A 22,010-nucleotide genomic window follows, 5' to 3' on the forward strand; every position below is an offset into this window, starting at 1 on the left:
CTAACCAGTCGGCAGATGTGCTAACCAGTCGTCCACTGTGCCGCCGCGATTAAAATTGTCATCAATAATTCAACTGCATATTTTAGAGAAAAAAAGCCATATCTGAACAAGTGAATTTCAAAATCCGCCCACACGTCATTCATCTGTCTGAGCCACACAGCTGCTGGCTTTCTCTCTATACCAAGTACATTTTTTCCCTCCAAAATATACGACTTCCGTCTTGAAAAAATACACCCTGAAACCATTTGGTAAAACATGTTCGAAAAGTAAACAGTCAGTGCTTTGGTGTTTATACGTGGGGAGGGTCAATAGTCCAATTACAAGTCGAGCATCACGACTTTAGCGAAATTGTGTCAAAAGTTTAACTTGCCGCCCAGCATGTTGTGTGCTTGTTCATTAAGGAGCGCTAGTCATTTGGATCTGCGCTGGTGCTCATTAAAGGAAGATCCCCGGCAATTAACCACTGCCATAATCATTTTATACGAACGGCTGTTAAAGCGATCTCCTGTCCGTATTTCACTCAAACGAGACTACAACCGCCGTTGTTGAGTGGAATATAAAGGTAAGAAATTAAATAGCGACCTGTAATTCCACGAGTTATATTGCTCAACCGCAAGATTAAATGGCGAGCGTCTTTGATTAATAAATTGAGGCCGGTAGTGGGAAATCAGAAATAATCCTACTTGGAGCTCAGAAACACGGTTGGCGGTGACTCAAAGATACTCCATCGTCTTAATATGCTTCTTTGTTGCCTGGCAGTATGTTTTGGGTCATTGTCATGCTGGAATACCCATCAATGACCCTTCTTCAGTGTTCTTGCTGAGGAAAGGAGGTTTTCATTCAAGATTTGACAGTGCGTGAATCCATTCATTGGACCCTCATTTACTGTAGATGAAGTCGCCCTGTGCCCTTTGCAGAAAAACAGCAAAATATAATGTTTCCACCTTCATGCTTGTCTGTGGAGATGGAGATGTGTATTTTAATGAAGAAAAATAGCACTCTGAAATGCCGTACTTGGATACAGTAATGACATAAAAGTCAAATGCAAAGAATTAAACATTTTTTGTTAGACTTTTTGCTTCAATCTAATGGCCATTGTGCTGCTCCTTTTTTTTAAATGACAGTGAGATTTTTTTTTTCTGTTGCAGCTCACGGGCTGTTGGTTGCCCACCCCTGCATTTTGACTCTGCCATTATTTCACTCAAGCTATTAAAGCAACCCCAGTGGCCCCAAATGCAAAAACATAAGACATTGTCACTCTTTATTTTTAGAATTGATTATCATCATGATTCCTTTGTTGTTCCCGCAACTCGTCTCCCATCCCAGAAGATGCTGTAAATGCCACGGTAACGACAGTGTTTGTGCTGTCTGCGAGGACTACGAGGTGTCAATCATCACTCCCGTGAGGTTTGCCTGAGCGTAACCCCGACGCAAAGAGGCGCTCGGAAGAAGAACGAACACGACGCCAGTTGTTTATCGTCATCAAATTATTTTTTATTTTCCCCTGTGCGGCACTGACCTTCTTATTGACTTATTATGTTGCTTTTGGATGCTTTCATCGCAAAGCCGTGCTGACACTTACGTTTTTTTTATTTTTTATTTTATTTTAAATTTTTTTAGCAGCGTGTCTTTCAAAATATCTTGAGTATTGCAAATAACACTACTGAACGGACAGCGATGGCATTTAAACAAACTCAATCACATACCGCCCTTGTCCAACATGAGTATTTCCAAATTTGCGATTTAAAAGAAAAAAAAACTTCAACGGAAGCTTGTCTCGCCAAATTCATTTAAAAAAAATGAAAAACAAAACAAAATCATCCAAAGCATTGAGCCTATCCCCAAATTTTTACTTTATGAAAAATAGTTAGTGAAAAAAAACCTCACCAAATTTGTAAATTCATGCTTTTCTTTGAATGAATGAAATGAGTCTTCAACAAAAGCTTGTATCGCAATTTTTTTTAAACTGGGAAAACAAAAGAAAAAAATCATAAAAGAATGTATCTCCAAATGTTTTAACTTTTTAATTAGTACATAAATAACAAAAAAAACAACGAATGTTTGTAAATTAATGGTTTTTGTTGAAGAAAATTCTTCAGCAAAAGCTTGTATCTCCGAATTGTTTTTTTTTTCTTAACTCAAAAACAAAAGAAAAAGAAGAATAAAAAAGAATGTATGTTCAAATTTTGACTTTTTAAAAAGTAGTACAGTGGAGAGAAAAAAACAAAAAATTGTAATTCATGCTTTTATTTGAATAAATGAAAAAATAAATTGCATATATCAAAAACAAATATTAATAAAATCAAAAAGCGTATCTTCACATTTTGTGGCTTTAAAAAAAATCACATTTTGGAGATACATGCTTTTTTGTTTAAGAAGTGAAGACCTATTTCAAATAAACGTGAGAGTTTTGTTGTTTTTTGTATTTGGATATGCATGCTCGTTGTAAACAATTTTAGTTGTTTTCTCAAATAACAATGAAGTCACAGAATTGTGACATACTGGACATGGGATGGTGAAGAAAAATATTTTTTTCTGTTTTTCAGGTAAAAAAATCAAATTGGAGATTCTGTGCATGCGCTGACAATACGATACAGCAATACAATTTAAAAATCATAAATGTGATATGTGAAAAATTCAATTAATACAATATTTTTGTACTGGGTTATTTTTCAACAGATGCAAGTGCATTTAATGATATTTTATTGTGACTTTAATGAAACTAAACTTTTCACCCCAAATAGAGAGTACACAATTAATCTGACTCCATCAAAGTAAATAAAAACTGTCATGCAATTTTCTCTTCCCTGCTGACAATGTCATTCTTTTGTTTTGCTGCAGTAATAAATAAATATATATATTGTCAGGCTTTAAAAAAAGTCCTCATTACCAAAGCAAGTGTAGTGATAAGCTGTGGATGACATGCTTGAAAGTGCCTTTCAGATGATAAAAGCAAGCCACACATCAAAATGCCACATCCTTGTACCACCACCACCACAACAATATTAAACTCCTTTTTTTCTGACTCATGGGCCATAGTGCTGCCCTCCACTTTTCCATGGCCTCCTGTGACTATCCAAGCTGTCAGGGCTGCTCGCGTTCTTCTTGCCAGGGCACAGTTGGAACAGATCCGGCCTCGGGGGTCTCGTACGCTGTTCGGCTCCGGCCCCTGCAAACAAGATCTGCCCCCACGCAACTGTTGTGTAAATTCTGACTTTGGGGGTTTGAATCCATTTCTCCATCTTATTAGCCTTTCTTTTCAAACCGCACGCTGTTGTTGGAGCTGGTTGTGCAAAGCAGCCTCTTCTTTGTCAATAAGCTATTTATCAACAACAACAACCAAGTCATTATGTTGGTTCCAAACTGTCATCATCAAACATTTAACAGCACTTTCACGCACTTTCATGGAATACAAGTACAGTGCCACCTTAACTTACAAATTGAATTTGTTCTGTGACCTAGCTAGTAACTCAATTTACTCAGATATCAAATACATTTTCCTCATTGAACTGAATTGAAATGTCATTAATCCGTTCCCCCCAAAAAACATCACTATTATTGTTTCTAAAAAAGAAAATGAGCCCTTGCTTGTATAAAAACATAATAAAAGAGAATTTAATAAATGAACTGGTTTTATAAAGTGTAATTACTGAACATGGTAAAAGTGTGTTGGATGTGTACCTTTTAAGGAGGCGTGGCTTAGTGAGCAACATCACAAAGTACAGTATCGCCTTGCGAGTGTTGTCAGTTTGTATTCGTGTGTTTGACTGTTTGTCTGGTTCAATAAAGGAACTGTCACACAAGTATAACATCAGATCATCCAATAATTTATTATAAAAACAGAACAGACACATTAAACGCTACCATTTGTTCACAAGTCACTACATATGGCGGCTAGTGCGAGAAGTATAACATAGAGTATATAAAGTGACTATAAAACAGTTTTGACCACAAGTGACAATCAGATGTCTGCTTGCCACTCAGCAAGTGGCTACCATGAGATGCTAAAGAAGCAGTCTACATCTTCACTCAGTGTTCCTTGTCAAACGTAACACACACGGACTCAAATGCAAGTCACCGGTCACAGATCCAAATCGAAAGTAATTTTGTTCATGAAAAACGGCTCAATATCAGTTGAGTCCTATCAAAACAACTGGAGGTGAGGGGGAGGGGGGGGGAAAGGGAAAAAAAGGATGTAGAAATCTACAAAAACAAAACCAGCAACAGGGCTAAACATGGCTTAACCAGTCCTTCTTGTCAAACAGATGGAATCAAATGCATGCTACAGGGCACGGAAGACCCACTTCAAAAGTAATTTTGTTCCCAAAAAGCTGCCAGAGACAGCTTATTTGGACAGTTTGTTAACTCCCTGTAGATATTCTTCTTCCTTTCAGAAAAAAATGAGGCAATAAAAGTTAGTCTGAGTTGAGCCTTAGATGCTGGCTGAAATGAGGTCCAGTGAGGCATGGTTTGAAACTCTCCCAAAAGTTAGCACATTGGAGCATGCTATTTTTTACCAACAGGCATTCCAAGGTAACACTGTATATAGATTATATGACAGTCCATCGACTTACAGTGCGCCAACTTACTAGTTTTTCTTGTTACAAGCTGTCACTTGATAGATTTTTGTTTTGTTTTATGGTAAAAACCAAAATTGTATTTATTAGCGAGTTTCATATAAGCCGTTGCTTGAGTGAAGTGGGGATAAAAAAAGAGGCTCATAATTGCAGATGTACTGTACTTCCACAACTAATGGTACAAACAGTCAAACACACAAATACAAAGGAGAACAGACGCTGGCAAGCAGCTACAGTCGACCAAAACTCACGTCGAGAGGTTCAGAGAGGAGACCATCACTCACTAGGCCATGCCCATTTTAAAAGCACACAGCTGAGGTACACAGTTGTCAATCCGGCTATTATGTTTATACACAACTCTGTGCTATGTTTTGCTATTTAAAACGTGACAAAAATTGTAGTGGTTTTTGAGGGCAGTAATGAAATTGAATTGCAATTGAGAAAATTGAATTCATATTCGAGTAAATTGAGACAAATTAAAGCAGTAAGTTAAGGTGCGAGGGATGTCAGAAAAGGTCCAGGAATGGTGTCAAAAAAGATATTTTTAAACTACAAACTACCGGTTTTCCCCTTCAACGTAATCGCCAGGGAGTATGTAACTGCAACCTCAGCTCTCTGCAGCCATTGGACATTTTTTCAACATGTTTTTGTATTCTCATCACAGCTGATGTGTCATGGAGTGCGATCCAGAGACAAAGTCCAGAGACTTCAGTGGCATCCGATGTCACCAAGGCCGAAGGAAGTGACAGTTGAAGTCCAAAGTCAGTCATGTTGATCGCATTTCATCACATCACAAATCAATCTTTTGTGACGTCAGTCCTGGAATCTTTCTGACACACCTTGCATTTATATACGGAGTAAGAAAGCAGTTTTGCTTATCGCTGTAGACTTCCGTTGGAGTTATCAATGATCGTACCCCTGAGTGTCAGTCAGGATTATTATTGTTAGCCTAATCCTGACAGTCAGAACCACTCTCAGGGCAGACATGTTGCGTGACGAGCCTCTCTAAAACAAGTTTCACAGCAAAAATCTGAGGCGATTACGAATCTCCGCCGTGATGATCCGCCAGGTTGTTGCAAGATTCACTAGAGCAAACCTTCAGACGTCACTCTCACCTCCTCCTCATCCTCCTCCCAGCCATGGCCAGACGCTGCTTTGGCAGCCAACGTTGATGGAAAACATCTGCGTGAGTCGCCGCGTTTGTCTGCGGTTGTGCTTGATATAGAAACTTTGCTTTCATGTGAAATTTTTAAATGATTTTTGGAGGTGACGCATAGCTCTCGAGTCAAAATAGGAATATTGATGCAATATGTCAAGTTTTAGAAGGTGAACGATGTTATCAATAACCTCGCAGACGAGGAAGAAAAAGACGATTATATTTATTTACTTTTCAAAACATCAAATAAAAAAGCAGAACAATGGGAGAATGATTCAGCAAGTCTGTCAAAGAAGCCCATCATTCTGGGTAGCTATATAAATATAGAAGTGGAGCTAATAATTGGTAGTTGTAGGTAATGAGAACCGAGCTGTCAAGCAGGCGGAAGCGAACGAGATGATGCTGAAGCAAGGCCACTAATGACTATTATTTACAATGCTATTGACACAAATATAATCATATTCTTTAGCGGAATTGGGAGGAAAAGGAGATTTGTCCTGGTTTTTCTAGCGAGCCGGACTCAACAAGAAGAGAGTGGTTACTTAAGCCAAAGCCTGGGCTGGGCATCTGCGCATTGATCTTTGAGAATTGTGTTGGTTGTTGATCAATTAAAGCAAAACAGAGTGCACGACGTGGCCGCAAATGAGTTTGTTGTCTAAAGAAGACCAAACGAGGCAGTTACGTTAATTGTACATCTCCAAACGGGGCAGCATTATTCTTAAACGCTGGAATGAAAACAAGATTTCAGACCGGTCAGTGATACGGTAAATTCTCCCATGCCTGGAAACATATTTGTTTAATTAGTATCCTTCCTTCTCATTATTCAACGCCGTGCACCAATCAGTTGTCAGGTGTGTGATCTACTAAAGAACCATATGTAAATGCCTCCTTACAAAAAACAAGTTCGTATTAACTTCTGAGAACATTAAAACTTTGTTGCTAAACAAAATGGCAGCACCGAGCAAGGTGTCTCTTTCATTGTCCACTTGAACAACAACAACAAAAACTACATCCATCTAAAAGATAAAAGAATGATGGAACACTTTGAACCAAAACAGCAGTACCTGTCAAACCAGGTAAACAATCTCTCCTATAAATTAAAATTTCCCACTTGAACAAATAAATGCCTCTCTCAAATTGACCCCCCCCACCCCATCGGCACTTCTAGAGGATCCACTTTCTTTTCACTTTTTATTTAACGGTAAAAATAATGTGCATATATTTGATTGTTCGTATTGCTTTAGTATAGAATAGAACAATATAGCAGTCATAGAATAGTATTTTAACAGTACAGTTATGTACAGTTCAGCTGTATTTGACTTAAGTACAATATATTTGCATATTTTCATTTATTGAGGTACAGTTTTTATTTCACTTATGTTCAATACATTTCAATTAAATTCAGTTTTTCATTTGATATATTTAAGCTCTGTGTTAATGGTCAAACTGTGCATAGTGCTACAGTGTTTTACAATATTTTATATACTTTTTAAGGAATAAATCCTCTACTTGATTTTTGATGAACACCCGTTTCCCATTTCTGGTTCTATTGTTATCGCCACACTTTTTTGTCTGACTTGGGAGGCATATTTTTCCAGAAATTGTCACACTTCTGAGAGATTTTGACACTGGCTCTTTCACCGTATTTTCATTTTCCAAACAGTTTGACTTTTTTTTCGCGGTTGCAATTGCCGTGACGGTCGTCCGTAAACAGCATTATCAACCATCTCAGCAGGTTTTCTAATACCCCCTGTAATTCTGTAATTTCATCCACGGATACCGCCCGGGTTTGACCGAGCCCGGAGCATATCTTCCCGCCTGTCTCGGCTCCTCGGCGTGAGAGATTGGATCCCCTCCCCCCCGACACGCACAGACACACACACATGCTCATCTCTCCTCAGATCTCCATACTAGTGTAAATGGTGCGGGTCTGAGCAGATGATGTATAGGGTCCAGCCTAGGAATGATTTCCAGTTGAGGATAATAACTTGCCCTCGCTCAAGTGGAATTCTGCGCGGCAATTTCCCCTGCCATTTGTGACAAAGACGACCGACCCGGTGACATTTCCCTTGACGATAATAAAACCGCAGCATTTTTGCAAGACGATATAGAGTGAGATTATGGGATGGCGGAGAAGTTTCACCCTTAGCGTGAATTAAACGTTGCACTTTGACGGACCTTCACAACTATCACAGAGCAGAAAGAAAATGACTTTTTAAGGAGGCTATCTATGGTGAGGATATGGTGTTCATTTGATTATAATAAAACTTCCATTAGGCATTGAGAGAACAGCACGAGGGGGTCTGAGCTCTGTGTACAACAACTGAGAGAGCATTATTTTGCTCACTGATATGCTTCTTGAGGAGTAATAAAGAAATATATCTGTTTTTATTGCACCTCTGTGACATACTTATGTTTAGTGTGAGTATAAAAAAGCAAGGACATAGTCTAAAATGATATTATGGGCCATTAGGTTGGGGCCTGAGCCCGGCGTGGCGAGCAGTAAGCGAGGAGCGGGCGGATGGCGGGCGCGGGGGGTAATGGGGCCGCGGCATATTGTCTGCAATCTGCTCTTTCACTTCCCCCCCGATTGAATCGTCTACATGGCTGGCACTCCATCTCCCGGGGTAGCGCGGCAGACGAGGTGATTTTGGCTGAAGACATCACTCTGTCAAAGCCATGAGATAAGAGTGCGGGAAATTGGAGAGTGGGGAGCTTCTGAAATGTATAGAAGAGAAAAAAATAACTACAGCTAGTTTGTGGCGTGGCGATGTTTTCGTTTCTGAATGGAATGTTCTTATTTATAACTGTGCATAGAGAGGATTCTCGTGCCAAAGCAAAATTAAACTCTGGTTGATTTATAGGAATTTCTAACATTGAACAGAAGCACAAGCCTGACTCTCCTTAACACTGTTTTCGAAACAGCTTCTTCTTTTGGGGCTTTCCCACCTGCATGTCAGGGGCCACAAGTTTATAGTAGATCACGTTGGGGATCTTTCGTTCCTACTGCGGTTTGTGCTTGACATGTTATATGTATGAAAGGGTCAATTCTGCGCCGTAGGAGATGGCACTAAATTACAATGCTTGTGCGAGGCCCCCGAAAAAAGACAGAACCGTGAACTTTGACCTGGCATGGTTTCGAACTTAAAAACACAAAATATTTCCATTTCTTTGTCAAGTAAATTTTATTTATATAGCGCCAATTCACAACAGAAGTTATCTCAAGGCACTTTACACTTTGAGCAGGTCAAGAGCCACACTCCTCGCACATTATGTACAGGTACGTCTCAATAAATTAGAATATGGTAGAAAAGAGCATTCATTTCAGTACTCATACATTATATAGATTCATTAAACACTTGGGGAAAATATTTTTCAGAGTGAAAATTCCTGCCCAAGTTTTATATTAAATATAATTTCCATTGTTTCTTGATTGTTACATACAACCCCAATTCCAATGAAGTTGGGACATTGTGTTAAACACATAAAAACAGAATTCAATGATTTGCAAATCATGTTCAACCTATATTTAATTGAATACACTACAAAGGCAAGATATTTAATGTTCAAACTGATGAACTTTATTGTTTTTAGCAAATAATCATTAACTTAGAATGTTATGGCTGCAACACGTTCCAAAAAAGCTGGGACAGGGTCACGTTTACCACTGTGTTACATCACCTTTTCTTTTAACAACGTTCAATAAACGTTTGGGAACTGAGGACACTAATTGTTGAAGCTTTGTAGGTGGAATTCTTTCCCATTCTTGCTTGATGTACAGCTTCAGCTGTTCAACAGTTCGGGGTCTCCGTTGTCCTATTTTACGCTTCATAATGCGCCACACATTTTCAAAGGGAGACAGGTCGAGACTGCAGGCAGGCCAGTCTAGTACCCGCACTCTTTTACCACGAAGCCACGCTGTTGTAACACGTGCAGAATGTGGTTTGCCATTGTCTTGCTGAAATAAGCAGGGGCGTCCATGAAAAAGACGTCGCTAGGATGGCGGCATATGTTTCTCCAAAACCTGTATGTACCTTTCAGCATTAATGGTGCCTTCACAGATGTGTAAGTTACCCATGCCATTGGCACTAACAGCCCCATACCATCACAGATGCTGGCTTTTGAACTTTGCGTCCATAACAGTCCGGATGGTTCTTTTCCTCTTTGGACCGGAGGACACGACGTCCACAATTTCCAAAAGCAATTTGAAATGTGGACTCGTCGGACCACAGAACACTTTTCCACTTTGCATTAGTCCATCTTAGATGAGCCCGGCTCAGAGAACCCGGCGGGGTTTCTTGGTGTTGTTGATAAATGGCTTTTGCTTTGCATAGTAGAGTTTTCAGTTGCACTTACAGATGTAGCGCCAAACTGTATTTACTGACATTGGTTTTCTGAAGTGTTCCTGAGCCCATGTCTTGATATCCTTTACACATTGTCGGTTTTTGATGCATTGCCACCTGAGGGATCGAATGTCACCGGCATTCAATCTTGGTTTGCATGCAGTGATTTCTCCAGATTCTCTGAACCTTTTGATGATATTATGGACCATAGATGAAGAAATCTATAAGTTCCTTGTAATTGTATGTTGAGGAACATTGTCCTTAAACTGTTTGACTATTTTCTCTTCATAAAGAGGTGAACCTCGCCCCATCTTTGCTTGTGAATGACTGAGAAATTCTGGGAAGCTCCTTTTATACCCAATCATGGCACCCACCTGTTCCCAATTAGCCTGTTCACCTGTGGGATGTTCCAAACAGGTGTTTGATGAGTATTCCTCAACGTTTTTGCCACCTGTCCCAGCTTTTTTGGAACATGTTACAGCCATAAAATTCAAAGTTAATGATTATATGCTAAAAACAATAAAGGTTATCAGTTTGAACATTAAACGTTAAACTTGTCTTTGTAGTGTATTCAATTAAATATAAGTTGAACATGATTTGCAAATCATTGTATTCTGTTTTATTCATGTTTAACACAACGTCCCAACTTCATTGGAATTGGGGTTGTAATATGACAATAGGCACAACGACAGTTTGTTTAGATCACATCTAAAGATCAGCATAATATTTTTTTTAATGGGAAGTGAGAACTCCTGTGGGTTATGTTTGTGTGTGTCCTTGACTTGTTTTACTAGTTTTGTTCGGTCTGCCTTAAGTAAACTATAAATTGTCCATAGGTGTGATTGTGGGTGTAAATGCTTGTTTATCTATGTACCCTAGTGTTTTCTTTTTTTTTAGGCAACCAATTCAAGGTGTACTCTCCCTCCTGCCCGAATAAAGCTGGGATAGGCTTCGGTTACCTGTCTCATTAAAAACAAAAAAAAATAATAATACAATCTCTGAGACAATCTAGTGGCACTGGTAAACGACATTTGTCAAGCACTACTGTAACTCATTTTAACTCAGTCATGCACAACTGTGTTGTTTTTATCTCATATTTGAATGGTTTAATCTAGCAGATGAAGGGTTTACTGTACATCAGAATCAGAATCATCTTTATTTGCCAAGTATGTCCATCGCCATCTAATGGCCTGGCATGCATGTGAAAGTCAGTTTTGAATGGTTTTGACAGTGTGGTCTGCATGCTAAGCTTTTTCAATAACTTTAAGAAGGTGGGAAGGTTGTTCCCTTTCTTTTTACCTCCTTCCTCCCTCCAGCCTCCACTCTTGCTCGTAGAATAGTCGAGGCATTGTGCAGAGCAGCGAGAGTTTATCTACTCTTCTGCACAGACAGACAGCATGGGGGCCAGGGCAAGTAATCTGAACCAAGCAGGCAAAGAATTCCAGGCATCCTGAATGGAACCAGATGTGTGCTTTTGTTCGCGACGTGTGGTGATTTGCTGTTTTGTTTCGTTCCCCCCCCTCCGCTGCACGCAAGACACAGAATCATGCACGTGCCCCCCTGAGCGCACACGCTGGCTTTCATAACACGAGTGCGGGATCTGATAAGAGGTGGGGTCAGACGGCTACGGACTCTGCTGCCTGGTATTTGTTTGCGTAACATGCCACATTTAGGCAGCCTGGCCTTCCATCCTTTTTTCAAAGATTACCATTCAAATTGACTAGATGATACCCCAAGGCGAGTGCCGCCAAACAATGATTAACATCAGTAGTCATGCCCGAATTTACTTAGTGCAACTTCATAGGCTGATCACGGCCAAAGCTGTTGTAGACTGTGTGTCTGTGTGTAACACGACTCACAGTTTTGAGAGGAAGTGTTAATAACACATAGCGAGCTAAATAAATGAACTAACCTGTTCTTTGTAGCACAAACGTGAGCCTGAAACAGCGTCCAGTAGATCACATTGTCGCTGGTTCTCTTGTTCGCATGAGTTCCCCTCCAGGGTACTGTGCTATCGTTGTTAGTGGCTAGCAAGCTAAGCTAACCAGCTTAAAAGTGCACGGCAATTTGCCACAGGTCACACCCACACATCCTTAATGATAGTCCACCAGACAGACGGACGTCTTAAACTTTAAAAAAATAAATAAAATAAATTGGTTAAAAAAACAACACACACATTTACTGTGATTTCTCGTCCAACCACTAGGGGCACTACGGAAAGGAGTGTCTAGATGTGGGGTGTCGAAAAGGAAACGAAGAAGAGAGGAAGAAGAAAGGAGGCTTGACGGTGCTAGAAGGAATTACAATCGTTTTTCTTAGAAATACAAACCATACACACCTCCAATTAAAGCGTGCCGTGCTTAAATACAGTTCATTATTTCCCAGTATCTATACAAGCGATTGATTACCTTTTAAAACAATTTAAATCGATATATTTACGTCCGTAAGGCTAACTTGCTGAGCACAGATCGAGCCTGTTGGCTTGTAGGAAAATAAATCGATACATTGATATAATGAATTAATGGTTACATCGCTACTAAAAATATGACATGCATCAAAAGAAGCATCGATGGCAGACGAGTCTACGAGTCTATGACCGTGCAATAATAATAAGAACAATGCCCTTTCAACCCATTCTACAGCATGTGTAGTGGAAATGTGACTTCATATAGGGAACAGGGAAGAGACTCTCGTCTCGTGGAAAAAGAGTTGAATAGAACATTTGTAGTTGCACAAGTCTATGCAGAGTGGCTCATTCAAAGGCACGGCAACACTTGGACATCCTCGGCAAACGCGCTGAATGGGGAGATTAGCCTACATCGTGTCAATGAAAGAAAATGAGCAAAGTGGTTAATTTACATTCATTGAAATGGCGAACATGGAACTCTCTTTCGTGACAATTATACTTATTATTTAGCTTGATATGAAGCGCCGCTCTAATTAATAATGAGTCCGGGTACTCTGTACCGGAATAGCACCATTGCATCCGTGGAACAAGCACAGTATATTAAAGTGAGCTGGTACGGTTTCATAGCGACTGGACTGCTGTTACATGTAATGAATATGGAATAACTAACTATATAAACTGCTTAACAGAACTACAAATCCAACTAGTATACTGTAGTATTCATATATATTTTTACTTTTGTATATATTCAGAATTATTATTTTAAAAAAAAATTTTTTTTTTAAGAATTTGTTTAAATAAGTCTTATAAAAATGTATCTGTGTGAAATGCTTTCCTGAGTATTTTATTTTTAATATTGCGGTGCCTTGACTTCATGTTTAATCCGTTCTGTGAACATGCTTGCAACTCAAAACACATGTATCTAAAATCATCTCTCCCCACTGATATGGATGGAAATGCCATTCATCATTTCCAGCCCCCATAAAACACCCACAATTTTTTAAAACATGTTTTTAATAAGAAAAATAGCCCTCTCCGGTGTTGTACTTTTTAAAAATGTACAATAACAACATAATTTAACAGAAAGTAAAGAAAACATTTTTGCATCATGAATTTATGTATTCGTTTTGTGGCTCCTTCTGGTGTGCACGCCTTGGCCACCACTGGACTGTATAATACAAGTATATACACAAAGAAGGCCGTCATAACTGCGCAATAAGCAGCATTAAAATGAAATTTTTTTATTTTATTTTTTGCAGGTAATAAAGAATACATGCCTGTGAGTATTGTTATATTGTCTGTCTACGTATGTTTGTGTTCAAATATCTCTTGCTGAAAGGGTTGTAACATCACAACATTGCTTATTTCTGTAGCCCGTCTATGGTGTTTTTTATTGTGTTATCATTAAGCTAGCAGACTTTCATCAGACAAAGTTATGAGGTGTTCGGTTAAAGACACAATGTGTGTAATTCTTTGTTTTTATGTTTAGTTGTACAACAAACCTCAACTGGGAGTGGCAGTAAGCAGCTTGAAGCAAGCACTTGCTCACAGCTTGTTTCTCAAAACACTTGAGTCAAGTCACTCGGAAGTTGAGGTACCACTGTACATACAATCAATATTAATATAACATTTAATTAGTTGTACCTCTTAAAGGACAACAAAAAAAAAAAGGTGCACGTTATCTGTCTCCATATTTCCCTGTAATTGACTGGTGACCAGTGTGTAGTTTGCCTTTTGCCTGAAGTCAGCTTGGATACCTTTAATAGGATAAGCACTATAGAAAATGGATGGATGTTACATTGTTGTGCTCTACTGTATTAGCTTCTTACTAACCTTAAAACTACATTGCCGAAGCATTATCCCCGAGACTCACAACAGTGCAGCCAAAACAAATAGCGGCTTCCCTAATTCCAACGCTCATTCTTTTGCCCATCAAAGGAAACGGTGTCCAGCTGGCCCCTGTTGTTTTGCTCCCAGGAATGTGTGACTAAGCGCTTGTCGGCCCCGTATCGGGCCAATCGCTATAGGAAATGTCCGCTTTCAAGTCCCAGCTGAGTGTGTCATTATGCCCCGCTATCACCCAAGACAGACCCGGGCACGCCTCTTACATTGCTAGTGCTCTGCGTTGCATTCCTTTCGCCCGTTCTTAAATTCCCCAACTTCGGCGACCCATGAGGCCTGCGTCCTTCTTTTTTGTAAGTTGTCCCGTCGTTCCTCACTCCCGCCCACATCCAAACTTCTGTTTCGTCTCCTGTGGCGATGCTGGGGTATTGAGACGTGTGACATACGGATATGAAATTAATTGGATCACAGAGTAGAAGCACTCTTGTGTGTGAGGTCCGATTGGCGCTCGCTCCCCAGAACTTGCTGCGAGTCGCCTCGAAGCCAGCCGGTGCAAATCGCAGATGTTTGTCGTATACGTCCACCTGAATACATATGAATGTTTCCTCCAATGGTTCATACAATATACATGCTCAACTTTGGCAGATGTGTTGTTGCTATGCTGGTGTTGGGTGCGTTTTCAAATCTGGGTTAGGAAATCCCCAGTTGAGGTTATTACATGCGCTAATGCTAATGAAGCTTTTTTCCCCGAGTGGAGATGCTAAGCCATGCGGTCTAATAGAGCATCAGAGTTTACAATGAGGAAATCCTAATGACTAAATTCCAGCCTTGTCTGCTAGAAGCCGAACAATCTGGATCATGTACATGTTAATGCAGGGTTTTATGAGATGCAAAAGACGTGCAGCTGCATTCCAAATGATTGTGAAACTGCTTTTTTTTAGCATCTGGTACGGTGTTTCCCCGATGGTTCACGGTTCACCTACTGCTACATTGCAATTTTTTTTTGTTTACTTGTCTGTTGCATAAATCCATGCCATATGGAGGAATCTGCAGTTTATAGTGTTTTTCTTTTTCTTTTTTTGTGTTTTTTACATCAATAACATTTTTTACAGGATAAATAGTGGTTAATGTGCAGCATAAACCCAATACAGTGGTGCCTTGAGATATGAGTGACTTGACTTTGGAGTTTTTCGAGATACGAACTATTGTTAGAGCCGATTTATTTATTTATTTTTTTAATTTTTATTTTCCTCTGACTTGCGAGTAAAAATTTGAGATACAATCACTAGATTTACAACAAGTAGCAGTTGTTCAAAAACAGGGCCTTTATGCTTCCTCTCCCAGTTGAAGTTTACTGTCAAACTAAACATAAAACAAAGGCAATTGCATGTTGTATATTTATAACAACCACATAACATTGCCTCAGTCCTCTAGCTTAATGCTAACAAGTAATGGGAAATTCCATCGATGAGCTAACATGTACAGCAAAACATGTAGACAGACATTTAACAATAATCACACCCATATAGCCCTATAATGTCCCCCAAGTGTCCTGCATCTTGGAAGGCCAGAGGAAAATCCTGAACATTCAATAGAAGATGAAACAACTGGATACACTGTACTTCAGGAATGATGCAGACATACCATTACAGCCTGAATAAATCGACCATACGCTAAATCTGAAAAGATGAAAATAATATATGTATATATTTTTTTGGTGTGTTCAGATATATTTACAATCTGTTTAGTTTCGTTTACCAGTTTGAATGTGTTTAAAGTTCGTCTGAAATTTATTTTGTATTTTTTATATGGTCTCTAAATTTCAGACCGTGGGTCGGTCTTGAATGTATCTCCCACAATAAACCTGGGTTCACATGATTCTTTTGTTTTAAATGCTTTAATACTCCAGGGTCTGAAGTGTAAAACTCTCTTGTCTACTGGTTCCATTTAAGAACATGTGTCAGGCTTTCTTGATGTCGCCTCAACAGACTCGTGCAAAGTGAAATAGCCAATTTCGGGCTTGTTCAAAACAGACGGTGCCTATCCCCAGAGCCATCAGTGCCAAGTTTCGCTGGCAAACATCAATGCCATGGACATAGGGTGCCTGGTGCTTCAAAGCAATTTAAAACCGCCAGCCTCTGTCACGCAGGAATCCTGCTAAATTGGTTGCTCGTAGGTTGAGCACATTCATCTTCACCGCATCTTTGAAACATATCAAGGCAGTGTCTCTGCAGTGTCCACTTCGCTGCAGGTAGTCCTTTCGAATCAAATCTGAATGACAAATAAACACTGTTAGCTTACCCTGTCACTGTTCTTAAACCTTGAACCCTACAGTATTATACCCCAAAGTCTCTTCTTTGCTTTTGGTAAAATACGTCGTCCAGTTTATTGGTTTCCATTACCAAAACCGAATCCAATCAGCTAATGTGTACCGTACTGCTTTTGAGCAATTAATTTCAGTCCAGCCTTTCCCTTACACAATGGTGCCACCGCTCCTCGGTTTGGGCTCTGATGCTACTGCCACAGGCAAGATTTTATACTGGACATTTTAGTTCATTCCTCATTCCATTTTGGCCCTGCTTTTACAAAACAGCAATGGGGGAAAAAGACAGAAGAATGCTGGCGTTTACACCGTGTGTAAAAGAACCTATGTTTGCATCATAGGACATTCGACAACATCTATCATATCTGATTTGTAACATACCACTTTTTCACATTTTGGAAATTACTTTGAAAACAACAGCTCAGGAGAAGTGCATCTCTAATGTTGGACCTTTACGCCATTCTGGCATTCTGTTATACAAAGGCTGTGTCCACAAGGAAACGGAGCCCATCTATGTCTTTTTCGTTTTTAAAGAGTTTCCCTTACACACGCAATCAATTTGAATAAATCTGGATGTCCATACAATGACACTGAAACACTGTTCTGTATATACAGTATGCGAGGCCTGAAGGGGCACTGTAACGCTGCCGCAGAAAGTCACCAAAAACAGTGAATAAGATGTCTGTGCAATGTAAACATATTCACAGCAAGAGTGGGAATGCGAGCATGAAAGGAGAAATGTGTTGGACTAATGATGAGATAGAACTTCTGCTTCGTAACAAAAGCTCAGATCACAGGCACCTGAAAAAACATCTGACACGGTGATCCACCATTGTTAGTATTGTCCTTGGTGGTGTTAGCGCACGGTCATGCGAGAACTGGGACTCCCGCCTCAGGGAAATTTCGTGTTGTTCGCATCGAAACATAAGGGCAGATTTTTAAAATGCATTCATTCTGGGACCTGGTTTCAAAAGTTATCGTTTCGTACGAGTCATTTGAATGCTTGCCTGACGCTTCCTTTTATCGATTCCTCTTAGCACCCGAGACGGTAACAACATGGTGTTTTTTTATTATGTCATCTTTGTGCCTGACTCTTCAGGCATGACCAATCAAACCACACTTAATTCAACTGTTACATTAGTGTAACAGTTGAAGTTAGATTGAGCGTAAATGGATTAGTCTTACTTTCCCGTGTGGTTGTTTTGTGCCTGTTGTGGCTTTTCGGCCTTCGCGCACCGTTGTTCTGGGTCCTTTTGATTTATAGCATTCTGGCGCTAATGGTACATCACCAAGGCCTGCGTTTGCGTTGTTATGACTGGACCTGTCCTGCTTCATTGGACGCTTCTACTTTGTCTCTTGCGCTTCGGATGAGGCGAGCATCGGAGTGGAATGGCTGGCTGGTGATCAGCATCCCCCGCATTCTCATTCGTCTTCATCTCCCCTTTCGTCTTTGCGCCAGAGTGACCAAGCTTTCGGCCGGCAAGGCAGCAGACTCGCCTTCAGACAAGGCCGTCAGACCTCCGATCATCTTTCATCTCTTCTCATCCATCCATCCATCCATTTACTGAGCCGCTTATCCTCACTAGGGTCGCGGGCGTGCTGGAGCCTATCCCAGCTGTCATCGGGCAGGAGGCGGGGTACACCCTGAACTGGTTGCCAGCCAATCGCAGGGCACATACACACAGACAACCATTCGCACTCACATGCACACCTACGGGCAATTTAGAGTCTACAATTTATGCATGTTTTTGGGATGTGGGAGGAAACCGGAGTGCCCGGAGAAAACCCACGCAGGCACGGGGAGAACATGCAAACTCCACACAGTCGGGGTCGGGGATTGAACCCGGGTCCTCAGAACTGTGAGGCTGACGCTCTAACCAGTCGTTCACCGTGCCAACCTCATCCCTCATATTGCCCTAATTCCCTCCTCTGACATTGTTGCACTGCAGTGCCAAAACCACATACTCTGGTACCTTGACTTACAAGTTTAATTTGTTCCGTGACCACACACGTATCTCAAATCACTTGTATCTCACGTTCCCCATTGAAATGAATGGAAATGCCATTAATTCGGTCGATGCTACTTTTGTTAGCCAGTCTGTGGATATTTCTCATTATGTTAGCAGTTAACTAGTGTGGACTTTTGTAAAACAAAGTTATGTGGTTTGGTTAAATACACATGTAATTGTGTTTGTTTGACTGCTTTATGTATTATGTTTGTTTTTACACTTCACTTCGACTGGGAAATTGCAGCTTTAAAAAATAAATAAAAAATACACAACTTGACAAAAGTAAACTCACCTAAATTTATGCTATTGGTCTGTCTGAACACTCTGTCTATGTTCCGTTCCAACTGATGCATTCAATGTTGCGTGGTTTTGACAGTTTCTCGCAATGCTATTTGGACTTCTATCTGGTAAACTAAACCAAGGCCAGTAGTGGAGAACCAGCATGGCACGCTGAGTACGTCATCACAGCATGTGACTAAAACGGGCCAATCACGAGAGATGAACTCTGCGGCGTTCGACGCGCAACAACAATTTTTGACGTGTACGCGGCAAGCTACGCAGACGGGCCGCACGGGGCAATTCGTCGGTCACGTGATGCAATGCGGGCGTTGTCGGCCGCACGACCCCGGGAGTATAAAGAGGCCTTCAAGCCTCTGTTATCTACCCCCCCCCCCATCACCCAACCTGCCCCCACATCACTTCCTCTACCCCCTCTCCTCTCCAGCTCTCCTGAGGGTTGCTTCCATTGTGCCGATTGCGCCGCCGCCAGGTTTGTGAAGGATGACGCTGCCAGCTGTCTTTTTCATGGACGACTGCCAAACCTCTCACCGTATCTTCCATCCATTGTCATTTCCTCATTCATTTCAATCTTTTTTTCCTTCCCCTTCAAGCCTACCCCCCCTCCCCTTCCGTTTATCTGCTAATGTACTCTCAGCACTCGTCCCAGGGAAAGAATGTATTTTTAGCTGGGGTTCAGAGCTCGGCGGTGATGGACTACTCATTGGCACAAAGTAGCAAGGTCGGGTAGGTCGGCGAGCGTCCAGGTCAGCGGACAATCTGTGTCCGCCGTGCTGCGCCACGGCAGCGCCACGCCAGCTCTGTGCCAGTGCCGCAATCTGTGTGCGGAGTGTCAAGTGGAAAACGCTCGCTCTCTCTCTCGCTCGCTCTCTCGGAACGGTAGAGTTTGCCTTCTCCAGCGGTCCCGTTAAAGGTCTGACATGTAGACAAAACGAGAAACCTCATATCCCATTTCAACAGTAAGAATCAAAACAGCTTTCCATCAGGTGGTGTTCTCTGCAAACGTCCTTGCATTTAAAACTGCCGGACACAAGTTTAAGAGGGCACCGCTCTGCAGCAGCACTCGATGGCGACCGAATTTGTGCTTGAAAGTGAAATCCATTTGTCTGAATTTGTTTAAGCGTGCCTCCTTCACTGTGCCAGTACTGTGAAGCTCTTCTGCACTTTCTTTGACCTGGGCCGTCTACGAGGTGTCATAACAAGCCAAGTGTGAAAAAGAAAAGCAGGCTAAAAATCCCTCCAAACAAAGACGATACAGTCACTCTGTTATTCGTTTTTGTTAAGCCCAAGGGTGTCCAAACGAGTGCCCGGGGGCCATTTGTGACCCACCGTTATTTTTTTTAGCGGCCCGGGGCTTATAATAAAAATAACATTTGATTTGTGAATGCTTGTTAGTCGATATGTGGTCTGCGATTAGCTTGTGACCAGTCCAGGGTGTAACCCACCACCCGTTCAAAGTCAGCTGGGGATAGGCTTCAGCTCACCCATGATCCTCTTCTGTCACGAAGTATCAGCTCAGGGCGCGCGGTATTCCACTTCAAAATAATTGTGCAAGATATTGTGAAAACACGCCATTGAATGCATCAGTTGTAATGAGACACGACAGCAAACAACATCACAGGAGCTCAGCGGTCCTGTATATTTACTTCTCGGTAAGGAGACACGTTTTCTCTAAGATGAGGGGAGTATGAAAAAGGATCACAGCGAAGTGGAGACTGTGGAGATACTGCAGCATCTAGCGTATCCAGGGACAGCAACATGCTAAAATGAGGTTAGCATGTGTGTTTATTTTCGTTGTCATGAATTATATTTAAGAGGGCATTGAGGGCAGCAAGAAAACAGACCACTGCGGCAAACTGCGGAGTATAAATGCAGCTGTGTCCAGGCAAAGCAAGAAGCTAAACTAAGATTAACCTGTTTTTTATTTTTGTAAAACCGAGTTAAGGGACAGCAACAGGCTAAATTTATTTTTTGCTGTTTCGGATTATATTCCAGGGAAGCAAGGAAAATGGATGGTAGTGACTGTCGAATATACCACTGCAGCATCCATAGTGTCCAGGCATACTAACACAGCAAGCTAACATTATCATGTTTTTATCTGTGTCATTTCAGGTTTTATTTGGTGAGGAAACTGAGAACAGGGAGAAAAACGGAGCGTTGCAGCAAAGTGGAGACGGTTGAGTGCAATACCGCATCGTCCAGTTACGGCACAGCAACAGGGTAAGCTAACACTAGCGTGTGTGTTTTTTGAAGCCAGTGCCAGCCATCCAAAAGCATTCTTTGAAGTCCTTTCTATAGAGCTTTGTGTTCTTCCACATAGTGTTCTGTAGGCATATGATTATAGCGTTTGGAATAAGATTGATCTGATATTATGTACTGTGTAGCTCCTCAGTGCCACGCAGAGCTCTGATCGTGCCTCCTGTGTGAAATAGCGCTTGCCCAACGGACAACAGGGTGGGAGGGAGCAAGCGTTTTTCTCTGATCTTCTGCCTCTCACAGAACCATCTGTATGGTGCTGGCCTGACAGCCTGCGCAGCCTAGCATTAGCGCTCGCAAATGTATACAGTACACCGCTCACATTTCACGCAAGCAGAACCCCTCGCTGATTTCGGGCGTGCTGGGAGATGCGAAGTGAGAGCAGATTGGAGCCCGTTATAGTTGTGGGAAGTGTTTTTCTTTTTTTTTTTGGAGGGGGTGCGCTCGACGGCAAACGGAATCCGAAATAGAGACCGGCTGTGTGGTCGGCAAATAAGAATGTGTTTGTCTCCTGCAGCTTGATGTCAGAGAGAATCACAGTAACGCCAAACAGATGCATATATCATAATCTTAGGCTGGATTTATACTACATGGCGCAAGTGAGACAAATCAGTTTTTTTTATTTTTCTTTGCCTCCATGCAGCGCGATTCCAATGTGTTTTGTTTCTAGGCGACACATTTCTGATATTTATTTCTCTCCGGAGGCCCAATTCACATGTTTTTTGTTCTACCTAGTGACACAATTCTGATGTTATTTGCTGCCAGGTGGCCCAATTCTGATATTTATTTCTGATGGTTGT

The 22,010-nt window shown here is 41.2% G+C and overlaps 1 protein-coding gene across 1 annotated transcript in view; it reads left to right on the forward strand.

Annotated features, from left to right (window-relative positions):
• The window catches only part of plxnb2b (plexin b2b), a 219,094-nt gene that overhangs the window by 61,877 nt on the left and 135,207 nt on the right, over nucleotides 1–22,010 (forward strand). The window contains 1 exon segment of the mRNA XM_061677999.1: nucleotides 21,067–21,174. The gene's annotated coding sequence lies outside the window, so the exon portion shown is untranslated.

Source organism: Phycodurus eques, chromosome 5 (genome assembly GCF_024500275.1).
Source record: "Phycodurus eques isolate BA_2022a chromosome 5, UOR_Pequ_1.1, whole genome shotgun sequence".
In the NCBI taxonomy this organism is placed as follows: Eukaryota; Metazoa; Chordata; class Actinopteri; order Syngnathiformes; family Syngnathidae; genus Phycodurus; species Phycodurus eques.